This window comes from Cervus elaphus, chromosome X (genome assembly GCF_910594005.1).
Source record: "Cervus elaphus chromosome X, mCerEla1.1, whole genome shotgun sequence".
Taxonomy (NCBI): Eukaryota; Metazoa; Chordata; class Mammalia; order Artiodactyla; family Cervidae; genus Cervus; species Cervus elaphus.
The window spans coordinates 91,678,414-91,692,277 of NC_057848.1; the positions used below are offsets into that span (position 1 = coordinate 91,678,414).

Here is a 13,864-nt window from a genome sequence, read left to right on the forward strand (position 1 = left end):
AGTATCCATTAGCCACACAGCTACTGAGCACATAAAATGTGGCTAGTTAGAATTGAGATCTGCTGTACATGTAAAATGCATGTCAGATTTCAAGACTTACTATGAAAAGAAATGTAAAGTATCTCATTAAATTTTTTTTTGATTACTTGTTGGAATAATGATAGTTTGCATATATTGGGTTAAATAAAATGTATTGCTAAAATAAATTTCAGAGAGTGGTCCTAAGATAGCAGAGGAATAGGATGGGGAGACCACTTTCTCCCACACAAATTCCTCAAAAGAACATTTGAACGCTGAGCAAATTCCACAAAACAACTCTGAACGCTGGCAGAGGACACCAGGCACCCAGAAAGGCAGCCCATTATCTTTGAAAGGAGTTAGGACAGAATGTAGAAGATAAAAACAGAGACAAAAGAGTTAGGGACAGAGATCCATCCCAGAGAAGGAGTCATAAAAGAGGAGAAGTTTCCAAATACCAGGAAACCCTCTCACTGGCGGGTCTGTGGGGAGTTTTGGATTCTCAGAGGGCAACATAACTGGGAGGAAAAATAAATAAATAAAACCCACAAATTACATGCCTAATGGCAATTCCCAGCAGAGAAATAGCCCAGACGCTCGCATCCACCTTCAGCAAGTGGGGACTGAACAGGGAGGTGCAGGCCACATTGCTTAGGGTAAGGACCAGGCATGAATGCCCTGACGGCAATCCGAGGGAGCTAATGTGAGAGAGCAACACAAACCGTGGGATAGACAGAGAGAGAGGAAAAAGAGAGAGACAGAGAGAGAAAGAACTTTCGCACAAAAAGCCCTAACCTAAGATACTGCTGGGCCTGCTCACAGAACAAAGACTGAGCAAATACCAGAGGAAAGCTAGCCGGCTGCGGACCGGCCTATCCCCCGCTGGAGACAGGGAGGCAGGCAGGCGGCAGCCAGAGCCGGAAAGGGGCAAACTCAGCCCCAGAGACGGCATTCTCTACCAAACTGCAAGCAGGCTCCCAACTGCCAACCAAGTCTTCCTGGGATCCTGGACGGATGACATCCGCTGGGAGTGTTGCAGCCAGATCAGGCTCCGCAGAAGAGACATATGGCACACCTGAGCCGGTACACCCACAAAACCAAGCAGCTGGGACAGGGGAGGGGATAAGATGGATCATATCTAAGGAGAGTGCACTCACTAACCACCTGGTCGCCTGAGCTGCTCGGATCTGGGAAGAGCACAAAACACAGGCCCAACCGAGTCTGCACCTTTGTGGAGTACCCAAGAACCTAAACCTGAGTGACTTAGGCCTGGGGAGTGCACGCAACCCATGGCCCACTTTAGACAGTTCCCCTGCAGAGCAACCTATAGCCTGAGCAGTTTAGACTGGGAAAGCACACATGCCGTGAGCGGGGGCAAACCCAGTGTGGCCCAGGCACTGCAAGCACTCCGCACACACACCAGTGATATTTGTTTGCAGTGTTCCTCCCTCCCCACAGCACGACTGAACAAGTGAGCCTAACTAAGTGACCACCTTCACCCCCTTGTGTCAGGTTGACATTAGACACTGAAGACACTTGCAAACAGAAGCCAAAATAAACAAAGGGAACCGCTTTGGAAGTGACGGGTTCAACAGGTTAAAATCCTGTAGTTAACACCAACTACATTGGAAGGGGCCTATAGATCTTGAGAAATACAAGCTGGAACAAGGAACTATCTGAAACTGAACTGACCCCACACTGACCACAACAGTGCCAGTGAAATTCCTGGATATGTTTTTACTATTAACATTTTTATTTTTTTAAAAAATTTTTAAATCCAATATTACTCCTTTAATTTTCATTTTTATAACCTACTATTACCTTGCAAAAAAAAAAGACCCTATTTTTAAGGAAAACTTCATATATATTTTTTAATAATTTTTGTGATTTTGTTTTGTCTTTTTAATATTGTATTTTTGAGAGTCTAACCTCTACTCTCGGAGAAGGCAATGACACCCCACTCCAGTACTCTTGCCTGGAAAATCCCATGGACAGAGGAGCGTGGTAGGCTGCAGTCCATGAGGTTGCTAAGAGTCGGACATGACTGAGTGACTTCACTTTCACTTTTCACTTTCATGCGCTGGAGAAGGAAATGGCAACCCACTCCAGTGTTCTTGCCTGGAGAATCCCAGGGACGGGGGAGCCTGGTAGGCTGCCATCTATGGGGTCGCACAGAGTCAGACACGACTGAAGTGACTTAGCAGCAACCTCTACTCTAGATTTTTAATCATTGCTTTTTGGTATTTGTTATCAATTTTGTACCTTTAATCCAATCTTCAGTACCCATTTTTACTTAGGAGTGTAATTACTGGCTTGATTACTCTCTCCAACTTTTGACACTCCTTTATCTCCCCCAGGTCATCTCTATCTCCTCCTTTCCCCTTCTCTTCTCTCCCCAACTCTGTAAATCTCTTTGTGTGTTCTGAGCTGTGGAGAACACTTAAGGAACTGATTTTGCCTAGATCTGTCTGTCTTCTTTTGATTCCCCCTTTTCTCCTCCTGTTAACCTATATCTCCTTCCTCACTCTTCTCTTCTCTATGTAACTCTGTGAACATCTCTGAGGGTTCCAGACTGTGGAGAGCACATAGGGAATTGATTAATGGCTAGATTGCTCTCTCCCCTTTTGATTCCCTCTCTTCTCCTGCTGGCCACCTCTATCTCCCTCCTCCCTCTTCTCTTCTCCAAGTAACTCTGTGAACCTCTCTGGATGTCCCTTACTGTGGATAATCTTTTCACCATTAAACTAGATATTTTATCATCAGTGTTGTATGGGTGGAGAAGTCTTGAGGCTAATGAAAGAATAAAACTGAAACCCAGACACAGGAGACTTAAGTCCAAAACCTGAGAACACCTGAGAACTCCTGACTCCAAGGAATATTAATCTATGAAAGCTCATCCAAATGCCTCCATACTGACACTGAAACCAAGCACCAACCAAGAGCCAACAAGTTCTAGAGCTAGACAAACCATCCAAATTCTCCAGCAATGCAGGAACATAGCCTGGAGAGTCAATATACAGGCTGCCCAAAGTCACACCAAACCCATAGACATTCCAAAACTCACTACTGGACACTTGATTGCACTCCAGAGAGAAAAAATCCAACTCCACCCATCAGAAAACCAATGCAAGCTTTCCTAACCAGGAAACCTGGACAAGCTACTCGTCCAACACCACTCATAGGGAGAACCTCCACAATAAAGAGGAACCACAGACTGCCAGAGTACAGAAAGGCTACGCAAACAAAGCAATCCAAACAGGAGGAAAAGGCAAGGAAATACTCAGCAGCTAAAGGAACATGTTAAATGCCCACCAAACCAAACAAAAGAGAAGGAGATGGGGGGGGGGGGTCTACCTGAAAAAAAAATTCAGAAAAATGATAGTAAAAATGATTAAAAATCTTGAAAACAAAATGGAGTTACAGATAATAGCCTGGAGACAAGGATTGAGAAGATGCAAGAAATGTTTAACAAGGACCTAGAAGAAATAAAAAAGAGTCAATAAAAAATCAATAATGCAATAAATGAGATAAAAAAAAAATCTCTGGAGGGAACCAACAGTAGATTAACAGAGGCAGAAGATAGGACAAGTGAGGTGGAAGATAGAATGGTAGAAATAAATGAAGCAGAGAGGAAAAAAAGAATCAAAACAAATGAGAACAAACTCAGGGACCTCTGGGGCAATGTGAAACACCCCAACATTCGAATCATAGGAGTCCCAGAAGAAGAAGACAAAAAGAAAGGCCATGAGAAAATAGTTAAAACTTCCCTAAAATGGGGAACACCCCAAATAAACAAAGATCAAGCACAAAGAACAAATATTAAAGCAGCAAGAGAAAAACAACAAATAAAACACAAGGGGTTTCCCATAAGGATAACAGCTGATCTTTCAATAGAAACTCTCCAGGCCAGAAGGGAATGGCAGGACATACTTAAAATGTTGAAAGAGAAAAACCTACAACCCATATCACTGTACCCAGCAAGGATCTCATTCAGCTATGAAGGAGAAATCAAAAGCCTTGCAGACAACCAAAAGCTGAGAGAATTCAGTACCACCGATCCAGCTCTTCAACAAATGCTAAAGGATCTTATCTAGAGAGTAAACACAGAAAGGGTGTATAAACTCAAACCCAAAACAACAAAGTAAATGGCAACAGGACCATACTTATCAAAAATCACCTTAAATGTAAATGGGTTGAATGCCCCAACCAAAAGTCAAAGACTGGCTGAATGGATACAAAAATAATACCTCTATACATGCTGTTAACAAGAGACCCACCTCAAAAGAAGGGACACATATGGACTGAAAGTTAAGGGTGGGAAAAAGATATTCCACTCAAATATAGAACAAAAGAAAGCAGGATTAAGGCTGTGAAAAAAGGCAAAGATGGACACTACATAATGATTAAAGGATCAATCCAAGAAGAAGATATAACAATTATATATATATATACACACACCCAACATAGGAGCAATGCAATATGTAAGTTAAATGCTAACAAGTATGAAATGGGAAATTAACAATAACACAATAATAGTGGAAGACTTTAATACCCCACTCACACCTATGGCTAGATCAACTAAACAGAAAATTAACAAGGAAACACAAACTTTAAATGATACAGTAGACCAGTTAGACCTAATTTATATCTATAGGACATTTCATCACAAAACAATTAATTTCACCTTTCAAGCAAGTGCTCACGGAACCTTCTCCAGGATAGATCACATATTGGGCCATAAATCTAGCCTTGATAAATTCAAAAAATTGAAATCATTCCAAGCATCTTTTCTGACTACAATGCAGTAAGATTAGATGTCAATTACAAGAGAAAAACTATTAAAAATTTTGCCATATGGAGGCTGAGCAACACACTTCTTAATAACTAAGAAATCACAGAAGAAATTTAAAAAATCAAAATATGCATAGAAATGAATGAAAATGAAAACACAACGACCCAAAACCTTTGGGAAACTGTAAAAGCAGTGCTAAGGGGAAGGTTCATAGCAGTACAGGCTTACCTAAAGAAACAAACAAACAAAAAAAAAAGTCAAATAAATAGCCTAACTCTATAGCTAAAGTAACTAGAAAAGGAAGAAATGAAGAACCCCAGGGTTTGTAGAAGGAAAGAAATCTTAAAAATTGGGACAGAAATAAATGCAAAAGGAACAAAAGAAACCATAGCAAAAATCAACAAAGCCTAAATCTGGTTCTTTGAGAAGATAAATAAAATTGACAAAGCATTAGCCAGACTCATCAAGAAACAAAGGGAGAAAAATCAAATCAACCAAATTAGATAACAAAATGGAGCAATCACAACAGAGAACAGAGATACAAAGGCTCATAAGAGACTATTATCAGCAACTATATGCCAATAAAATGGACAACTTGAGAGATAGGACAAATTCATAGAAAAGTACAACTTTCCAAAACTGAACCAGGAAGAAATAGAAAATCTTAACAGACCTATCACAAGCACAGAAATTGAAACTGTTTGCAGACAACATGATCTGCTACATAGAAAACCCTGAAGACTCAAGCAGAAAATTACTAGAACTAATCAATGAATACAGTAAAGTTGCAGGATATAAAATTAGCACAAGAAATCCCTTGCATTACTATACACAAACAGTGAGAAAACAGAAAGAGAAATTAAGGAAACAATTCTATTCACCATTTCAACGAAAAGAATAAAATACTTAGGAATATATCTACCTAAAGAAACAAAAGACCTATATATAGAAAACTATAAAACACTGATGTAAGAAATCAAAGAGGACACAAATAGATGGAGAAATATACCATGTGCATGGATCGGAGGAATCAATATAGTGAAAATAAGTATACTATCCAAAACTTTCTATAGATTCAATGCAATCCCCATCAAGCTACTAAGGGTATTTTTCAGAGAACTAGAACAAATAATTTCACATTTTGTATGGAAATACAAAAAAACTCAAATAGCCAAAGCAATCTTGAGAAAGAAAAATGGAGCTGGAAGAATCAACCTGCCTGACTTCAGGCTATACTACAAAGCTACATTCATCAAGACAGTATGGTACTGGCACAAAAACAGAAATGTAGATCAATGGAACAAAATAGGAAGCCCAGAGATTAATCCATGAACCTAAGGACAACTTATCTTTGACAAAGGAGGCAAGAATATACAATGGAGAAAAGACAATCTCTTTAACAAGTAGTGCTGGGAAAACACATCAACCACCTGTAAAAGAATGAAACTAGAACACTTTGTAACACCATACACAAAAATAAACTCAAAGTGGATTACATATCTAAATGTAAGACCAGAAACTTTAAAACTCCTAGAGGGAAACATAGGCAAAACAGTCTCCGACATAAATCACAGCAGGATCCTTCATGAACCAACTCCCAGAGTAGTGGAAATAAAAGTAAAAATAAAAAATCAGACCTAATTAAACTTGAATGATTTTGCACAATGAAGGAAACTATAAGCAAGGTGAAAAGACAGCTTTCACAAGGGGAGAAGCTAATAGCAAATAAAGCAACTGACAAAGAATTAATCTCAAAAATATACAAGCAGCTCCTGCAGCTCAATTCCAGAAAAATAAATGACCCAATCAAAAAATGGGCCAAAGAACTAAACAGACATTTCTCCAGAAGAGACATACAGATGGCTAAAAAACACATGAAAAGATGCTCAACATCACCCATTATCAGAGAAATGCAAATCAAAACCAGAATGATGTACCATTTCACGCCAGTCAGAATGGCTGTTATCCAAAAATCTACAAACAATAAATGCTGGAGAGGGTGTGGAGAAAAGGGAACAGTCCTATACCTTTGGTGGGAATGCAAACTAGTACAGCAACTATGGAGAACAGTGTGGAGATTCCTTAAGAAAAAAAAAAAAAAAACTGGAAATAGAATTGCCATCAGACCCAGCAATCCCAATGCTGGGCATACACACTGAGGAAATCAGAATTGAAAAAGACACGTGTACCCCAATGTTCATCACAGCACTGTTTATAAAAGATGGGACATGGAAGCAACCTTAATGACCATTAGCAGACTAGTGGATAAGAAAGCTGTGATACATATCCACAATGGAATATTCAGTTCAGTTCAGTTCAGTTGCTCAGTAATGTCCGACTCTGCAACCCATGAATCCCAGCATGCCAGCCGCACTGTCCATCACCAACTCCCGGAGTTTACACAAACTCATGTCCAGCGAGTCAGTGATGCCATCCAGCAATCTCATCCTCTGTCTGCCCCTTCTCCTCTGGCCCTCAATCTTTCCAAGCATCAGGGTCTTTTCAAATGAGTCGGCTCTACGCATCAGGTGGCCAAACTATTGGAGTTTCAGCTTCAGCAATGGTCCTTCCAATGAACACTGAGGACTAATCTCCTTTAGGATGAACTGGATGGATTTCCTTTCAATCCAAGGGACTTTAAAAGTCTTCTCCAACACCACAGTTCAAAAGCATCAATTCTTCAGCACTCAGGTTGCTTCACAGTCCAACTCTCACATCCATACATGACCACTGGAAAAACCATTGCCTTCACTAGATGGACTTTTGTTGGCCAAGTAATGTCTCCGCTTTTTAATGTGCTATCTAGGTTGGTCATAACTTTCCTTCCAAGGAGTAAGCGTCTTTTAATTTCATGGCTGCAATCACCATCTGCAGTGATTTTGGAGCCCCAAGAAATAGTCATCCACTGTTTCTACTGTTTCCCCATCTATTTCCCATGAAGTGATGGGACCAGATGCCATGATCTTAGTTTCCTGAATGTTGAGTTTTAAGCCAACTTTTTCACTCTCCTCTTTCACTTTCATCAAGAAGCTTTTTAGTTCTTCTTCACTTTCTGCCATAAGGGTGGTGTCATCTGCGTATCTGAGGTCATTGATACTTCTCCCAGCAATTTTGATTCCAGCATGTGCTTCTTCCAGCCCAGCATTTCTCATGATGTACTCTGCATACAAGTTAAATAAGCAGGGTGATATTATACAGCCTTGACGTACTCCTTTTCCTATTTGGAACCAGTCTGTTGTTCCATGTCCAGTTCTAACTGTTGCTTCCTGACCTGAATATATAGGTTCCTCAAGAGGCATGTCACGTGGTCTGCTATTCCCATCTCTTTCAGAATTTTCCACAGTTTACTGTGATCCACACAGTTAAAGACTTTGGCATAGTCCATAAAGCAGAAATATATGTTTTTCTGAAGCTCTCTTGATTTTTCGATGATCCAGCGGATGTTGCCAATTTGATCTCTGGTTCCTCTGCCTTTTCTAAAACCAGCTTGAACATCTGGAAATTCACGGTTCAGGTATCACTGAAGCCTGGCTTGGAGAATTTTGAGCATTATTTTACTAGCGTATGAGATGAGTGCAATTGTGCAGTAGTTTGAGCATTCTTTGTGATTGCCTTTCTTAGGGATTGGAATGAAAACTGATCTTTTCCATTCCTGTGGCCACTGCTGAGTTTTCCAAATTTGCTGGCATATTGAGTGCAGCACTTTCACAGCTTCATCTTTCAGGATTTATAATAGCTCTGCTGGAATTCCTTAACCTCCACTAGCTTTGTTCATAGTGGTGCTTCCTAAGGTCCATTTGACTTCACATTCCAGGATGTCTGGCTCTAGGTGAGTGATCACACCATTGTGATTATCTGGGTCATGAAAATCTTTTTCATGTACAGTTCTTCTGTGTATTCTTGCCGCCTCTTCTTAAAATCTTCTGCTTCAGTTAGGTCCATATCATTTCCGTCTTTTATCAAACACATCTTTGCATGAAATGTTCCCTTGATATCTCTAATTTTCTTAAAGAGATCTCTAGTCTTTCCCATTCTGTTGTTTTCCTCTATTCTTTGGCATTGATCACTGAGGAAGGCTTTCTTATCTCTCCTGGCTATTCTTTGGAACTCTGCATTCAAATGGGAATATCTTTCCTTTTCTCCTTTGATTTTCACTTCTCTTCTTTTCACAGCTATTTGTAAGGCCTCCTCAGACAACCATTTTGTTTTTTTGCATTTCTTTTCCATGGGGATGGTTTTGATCTCTGTCTCCTGTACAATGCCATGGACCTCTATCCATAGTTCATCAGGCACTCTGTCTATCAGATCTAGTCCCTTAAATCTATTTCTCACTTCCACTGTATAGTCATAAGGGATTTGACTTAGGTCATACCTGAATGGTCTAATGGATTTCCCTACTTTCTTCAATTTAAGTCTGAGTTTGGCAATAAGGATTTCATGATCTGAGCCACAGTCAGCTCCCAGTCTTGTTTTTGCTCATGGAATATTACTCAGCCTTTAAAAAGAATACATTTGAATCAGCTCTAATGAGGTGGATGAAACTGGAGCCTATTATAAAGAGTGAAGTAAGTCAGAAAGAAAAACACCAATACAGTGTACTAACATATATGTGGAATTTAGAAAGATGGTAATGATAACCCTATATGCGAGACAGCAAAAGAGACACAGATATAGAACAGTGTTTTGGACTCTGTGTGAGAAGGTCAGGGTGGTATGATCTGAGAAAATAACTTTGAAACATGTATATTATCATGTGAAACAGATCACCAGTCCAGGTTCAATACATGAGAGAGGGTGCTCAGGGCTGGTGTACTGGGATCACCCTAAGTGATAGGTGGGCTGGGGAGGGAGGTGGGAGGAGAGTTCAGGAAGGGGAACACATGTACAACCATGGCTAATTCATGTCAATGTATGTCAAAAACCACTACAATATTGTAAAATAATTAGCTTCCAATTAAAATAAATAATTATTTTTAAAAAATTACCTAATGAGAAAGTTACCTTTTTAACAATTTATTGTTGTGTATATCAATAAAAATATTCTACCTTATAGTAGACCCATTTTTTGATATAGCATCTGCAAATGAAAGTAATATAATATTTTATCATTCTTCTGTGTCAAATAGTATCAATTTCAAGATAATGTAAGTAAAGTGTGATGCATATTAAAATTATGCTTTATAAAACGAGGGTTACTACTCATTATCTGCAGGGGAAATAATGTCTTTGGGTCATTTAAACATTTCTGTTTAATTATTTGCCATGATTTGCTAACAAATAGCTGACTAATATGTCACTTAGCAATACTACTTATGTTCCTACATAGATTTTTTAAAAGGCAATAGTATAAATCCAGACTATAAAGCTTGAAATATGTATGTTTTTATTCACAAATTATACATTTGTGAATACATGTTTATACATGTTTTTGTTCACAGGTTATACATTATTTGAAAGCTATGGTAATAGTTTTTATCAGAATGACAACACTAGAATATTGCACCCATTTTCTAAATTTAATACACTTTGTAGCTTCAAAAAGATACCAATTTTCCCTCCCTAGTCTACTTCTGTGTGACAAATAATATCACATTTGTTTCTTTTTTATTATTCAAAAAAACACTAAAGAGCAAAACAATTTTATCATAAGACATGATTCTTAAGTACTATGTGTCAATGTATAATATATAATATGGCAGATGTAACCAAGATGGTATTGTCACTCACATAGAGCCAGACACCAGGGAGAGTGAACTCAACTGGGTCTTAAAGAGCATTACTGTGAACAATGATGGGGCAGGGGAGATGGTGACAGAATTCAAGCTGAGCTATTTAAAATCTTAAAAGATCATGCTGTTAAAGTGCTAAACTCAATATGCCAGCAAATTTGGAAAACTCAGCAGTGACCACAGAACTGGAAAAGGTCAGTTTTCATTCCAATTCCAAAGAACAGCAATGCCAAAGAATGTTCAAGCTACCATACAATTGCACTTATTTCACACGCTAGCAAGGTTATGCTCAAAATTCTTCAAGGTAGGCATCAGCAGAACATGAATCAACACCTTCAAGATGCACAAGCTGGACTTAAAAAAGGCAGGGGAACCAGAGATCAAATTGCCAACACTCTTTGGATCGTGGAGAAAGCAAGGGAATTCCAGAGAAAACATTTTCTGCTTCATTGACTATGCTAAAGCTTTTCACTGTGGAAAATTCTTAAAATGATGGAAGTAACAAATCACTACCTATCTTCTGAGAAATTTGCATGAAGATCAATAAACAACAGTTAGAATTGGAGATAGAACATGACTGGTTCCAATTTGGGAAAGGTGTGCAACAAGGTTGTATATTATTTTACTTATGTAAAATAATACTTAGGTATTTACTTATGTAAAATAATATTACTTATTTTACTTATGTGCAGAATATATCATGTGAAAGGCTGAGCTGGATGAATCACAAGCTGTAATCAAGACTGCAGGAGAAATATCAACAACCTCAGATATGCAAATGAAACCACTCTAATGGCAGAAAATGAAGAGGAAGTAAAAAGGCTCTTGATGAAGATGAAAGAGGAGAGGGGGAAAGCTGGCTTGAAAGTAAATGTTCAAAAAGCCAAGATCATGGCATCCGGTCCCATCACTTCATAGCAAATAGATGGGGGAAAAGAGGAAGCAGTGACCAATTTTATTTTCTTGGATTCCAAAATCACTTTGGACAGTGACTGCAGCCATGAAATTAAAAGACACTTGTTCCTTGGAAGGAAAGCTATTACAAACTTGTGCTGTGCTGTGCTTAGTCTGTCAGTCATGTCCAACTCTTTGTAACCCCATGGACTGTAGCACGCCAGGCTCCTCTGTCCATAGGGATTCTCCAGGCAAGAATACTTGAGTGAGTTGCCATGACTTTCTCCAAGGGATCTTGCCCACCCAGGGATCAAACTCAGGTCTCCTGCATTGCAGGAGGATTCTTTACCATCTGAGCTATCAGGGAAGCACAGTGAGAAATCCAGTCAGTCAGTCAGTTCAGTCACTCAGTCATGCCTGACTCTTTGCAACCCCATGAACCACAGCATGCCAGGCCTCCCTGTCCATCACCAAATCCCAGAGTACACCCAAACCCATGTCCATTGAGTAGGTGATGCCATCCAATCATCTCATCCTCTCTCGTCCCCTTCTCCTCTGGCCCTCAATCTTTCCCAGCATCAGGGTCTTTTCTAATGAGTCAGCTCTTCACATCAGGTGGCCAAAGTATTGGAGTTTCAGCTTCAGCATCAGTCCTTCCAATGAACACCCAGGACTGATCTCCTTTAGGATGGACTGGTTGGATTTCCTTGCAGTCCAAGGGACTCTCAAGAGTCTTCTCCAACACCAGATTTCAAAAGCATCAATTCTTCAGTGCTTAGCATTCTTTATAGTCCAACTCTCACATCCATACATGACCACTGGAAAAATCATAGCCTTGACTAGACGGACCTTTGCTGACAAAGTAATGTCTCTGCTTTTCAATATGCTATCTAGGTTGGTCATAACTTTCTTTCCAAGGTGTAAGTGTCTTTTTTTTTTTTTTTTTTTTTTACAATGTTTCCTCTGACAGGTTACAAGACAAACACCCAGTTTGCCTGAGTTTTAAAAGGTTATTTCCTTTGCCCCACTTGAATGACCAATAAAGACATGTAAGTGTCTTTTAATTTCATGGCTGCAATCACCATCTGCAGTGATTTTGGAGGCCAGAAAAATAAAGTCAGCCATGGTTTCCCCATCTATTTTCCATGAAGTGAAGAGATAGAATGTCATGACCTTAGTTTTCTGAATGTTGAGCTTTAAGCCAACTTTTTCACTCTCCTCTTTCACTTTCATCAAGAAGCGTTTTAGTTCTTCACTTTCTACCATATGGTGGTAGCATCTGCATATCTGAGGCTATTGATATTTCTCCCAGCAATCTTGATTTCAGCTTGTGCTTCCTCCAGCCCAACGTTTCTCATGATGTACTCAGCATACAAGTTAAATAAGCACGGTGACATTACACAGCCTTGACGAACTCCCTTTCTTATTTGCAACCAGTCTGTTGTTCCATGTCCAGTTCTAACTGTTGCTTCCTGACCTGAATATATAGGTTCCTCAAGAGGCAGGTCACGTGGTCTGCTATTCCCATCTCTTTTAGAATTTTCCACAGTTTATTGTGATACACACATTCAAAGGCTTTGACATAGTTAATAAAGCAGAAATACATGTTTTTTCTGGAGCTCTCTTGCTTTTTTGATCATCCAGCTGATGTTGCTAATTTGATCTCTGGTTCCTCTGCCTTTTCTAAAACCAGCTTGAACATCTGGAAGTTCATGGTTCAGGTATCACTGAAGCCTGGCTTGGAGAATTTTGAGCATTATTTTACTAGCGTGTGAAATGAGTGCAATTGTGTGGCAGTTTGAGCATTCTTTGGTATTGTTTTTCTTTGGGATTGGAATGAAAACTCACATTTTCCAGTCCTGTGGCCACTGCTGAATTTTCCAAATTTGCTGCCATATTGAGTGCAGCACTTTCACAGCACCATCTTTCAGGATTTGAAACAGCACAACTCTAATTTCATCACCTCCACTAGTTTTGCTCATAGTCATGCTTCCTAAGGCCCACTTGACTTCACATTCCAGGATGTCTGGCTCTAGGTGAGTGATCACACCGTCATGATTATCTGGGTTGTGAAGATCTTTTTTTTGTACAGTTCTTCTGTGTATTCTTGCTGCCTCCTCTTAATATCTTCTGCTTCTGTTAGGCCCATACGATTTCTGTCCTTTATTGAGCCCATGTTTGCATGAAATATTCCCTTGGTATCTCTAATTTTCTTGACGAGATCTCTAGTCTTTCCCATTCTGTTGTTTTCCTCTATTTCTTTGCATTGATTGCTGAGGAATGCTTTCTTTACTCTCCTTGCTATTCTTGGGAACTCTGCATTCAAATGGGTATATCTTTCATTTTCTCCTTTGGTTTTCACTTCCCTTCATTTCACAGCTATTTGTAAGGCCTCCTCAGACAGCCATTTTGATTTTTTGTATTTCTTTTT

The 13,864-nt window shown here is 39.4% G+C and overlaps 1 protein-coding gene and 1 non-coding gene across 3 annotated transcripts in view; both read right to left on the reverse strand.

Moving 5' to 3' along the window:
* PCDH11X (protocadherin 11 X-linked) overlaps positions 1-13,864 on the reverse strand; it is a 940,417-nt gene that overhangs the window by 182,469 nt on the left and 744,084 nt on the right. The gene's annotated exons all lie outside the window — the stretch shown is intronic.
* On the reverse strand, positions 12,386-12,511 carry LOC122691102. The gene has a single exon (XR_006340339.1). It is a non-coding gene; the product is annotated as a small nucleolar RNA SNORA27 (small nucleolar RNA).